The sequence below is a fragment of the Vanessa tameamea genome, chromosome 13, assembly GCF_037043105.1.
Source record: "Vanessa tameamea isolate UH-Manoa-2023 chromosome 13, ilVanTame1 primary haplotype, whole genome shotgun sequence".
NCBI classification, from domain to species: domain Eukaryota; kingdom Metazoa; phylum Arthropoda; class Insecta; order Lepidoptera; family Nymphalidae; genus Vanessa; species Vanessa tameamea.
In genome coordinates, this window is record NC_087321.1 from 6,026,901 (window position 1) to 6,029,314 (window position 2,414).

A 2,414-nucleotide genomic window follows, 5' to 3' on the forward strand; every position below is an offset into this window, starting at 1 on the left:
ATATTTTAATATATATAGCCAAATACCGCTTGTCGAACGTTTATTTTTCGTCAGCAATTGCCTAAGAATTCATCCATAAAAAAAAGAAAAGAAATGTTTGAAAGACACAATTCATATAATTCAGTTTTAAAAAAAAATTTCAATAATTATTTTTTATTTTCGAATACTATATGACATTTATTATTCGTCCATTCATACATGTCAATAAAAAAATATATTGATCTCTCTCCGCTCGTATCGGTATGCTGTCCCATAGGATTATAAAAGCAAGGGTTCAATGCACCTGTGTGTGCGCCAACACTTGAACACTTTAATATCTTCTGTGCAGTTGTTTAGTCCTTGTTATTGATCACTATTGAGTAGGGGACATTAAGAAACGAAAATGTATTTATAAGCTATAATATATTCTTGCAAACTGTAATTATATTTCTATAAGTGATATTAACGAATATCACTTATAGAAATATACTTATATCTTTTAAATAATACTAAGTTATATAAGTGATTTTTATATGTTATAATTTAATATTTAAATAATAAGTATAAAGTTGGTCAAAGCGTCTCTGATAAAGTTGAATATTTTAAGCTTACTCAAACCGAAAAGTTAGTCAAATGACACCGCGGGGACAGAAATATTTTGCAATCTCTTCAAAGATGGGCGGCTTCCATAAAGTTTTCAGAAAAGGAAAATCTGAGAATGTGTACAGAAGTGTACCTTTTGAGACAATAGAAACTATGAGAGTAGTTCAGAACTGCTAGACTGTTTCTTTCATACAAAGTTTATAAAGAAGTGTTATATTGAGTTCATTCAACTGTTCGTTTCTAAATAAGAAAATATGAATGATTTATTTTATTTGAATATCATTGATTTTTGTCTTGAAAAAGACAATTTTTGTCCAAACAGTGAATGAATTGTTAATGGACCATTATTATAATATATATAAACTAAAGGAGACGTTGCTTTTATGGACTGATGAATAAACTAAAAGCTCTATACAAAACTGAGCCAACTGATTTGCAGAGTAGACACAGTGGCACTCGTGTTTTCACTGTTTTCACTAGCATACTTAATACGGAAACAAAACTAGGAAATCAATTTCAATCTACTTCTAATTTTCCTATTATTCAGGTAACTATTTTTCGATTCTATCAATTTTAACATACATAAGATTTAAATTTATAGATCTTATAAGATTTAATTGAAAATTTTAAAAATACCTGAAGAATTATTATTATACAATATTTAGAAACGAATTATTTGTCCGTCGAATTTGACGACCTCCGTGGTCGAGTAGTAGTAGTCCATGGATACGCCACTCCGAGGTCCCGGGTTCGATTCCCGGCCGAGTCGATGTAGAAAAAGTTCATTAGTTTTCTATGTTGTCTTGGGTCTGGGTGCTTGTGGTACCGTCGTTACCTCTGATTTTCCATAACCCAAGTGCTTTAGTAAAATATTTATTTAATATTTATTTATCGAAGAAGTTATCGAAGAAGTTATTGCGTAGGCGGAAAATTGCTGTTGATATAACCTTATCGGATTTACTCCTTGTGTTTATATAATGAGTATCGGTGATTCTATTGAAATAATTATGAATAATTATACATAATATTGTTATGAATTAATACTATTGTGATGCAACTATAAACGTTCTTTATTTCATACCTTTTATGGTGTTTAATAATTAAGTACAACTATTTAAAATTAATTACTTACTAAAATCGGTAACGTTATCGCTGTTTGTACAAAAAATCAGGCTCCAGTCCTCGTTCAGTCAATGTTGATTTCGCGTTTTGAATAATGTTGAGACAAACGTAATGATAATAAATCTATGAAAGAAAAATTTAAAATGAATAAAACTTTATTGGGGGTTTTATTAAAACTGGTGGGAGCACGCGAAACTTCGCGTTAATTCAATAGATTTTTCAAATTTCAAAACCTATGACAGGTTTTGTTTTGGTTTCATTTCATTTTAAACCAACGACGTTTGTTCGCACGTTTTATATTTGTTTTTTTTTTTTTATATAGCGCCGCTCTACCCTTCCAGTAACTTTTTTCCGCTCTCTAAAATTAATTCTTTGTTAAATCGTAACAATTTAGTAAATTGCCATTAAGAATCCCCCTTAATTTGCTGCACATCTACGGCTGGAGTTCTTCAAAATAAGACCATAACCGTACTTCTACGAGCAGCTATCGTCTCATAATCACTAGAACAAAAATCGGATTACGCTGTTAATATATAAGTTGTCAATTATTATATTTACTCCAAAAATGTTTAATAGTCACATTTTTTAAATCAATTAAAAATGTTGCGGTAATCTTGATATAAATAAGAATTTGATTTCACATGACATAGTAAAAAGGTTAGAACAATATTTTTTAATATAAACGTATTTTTAAACAATTATATTCACAA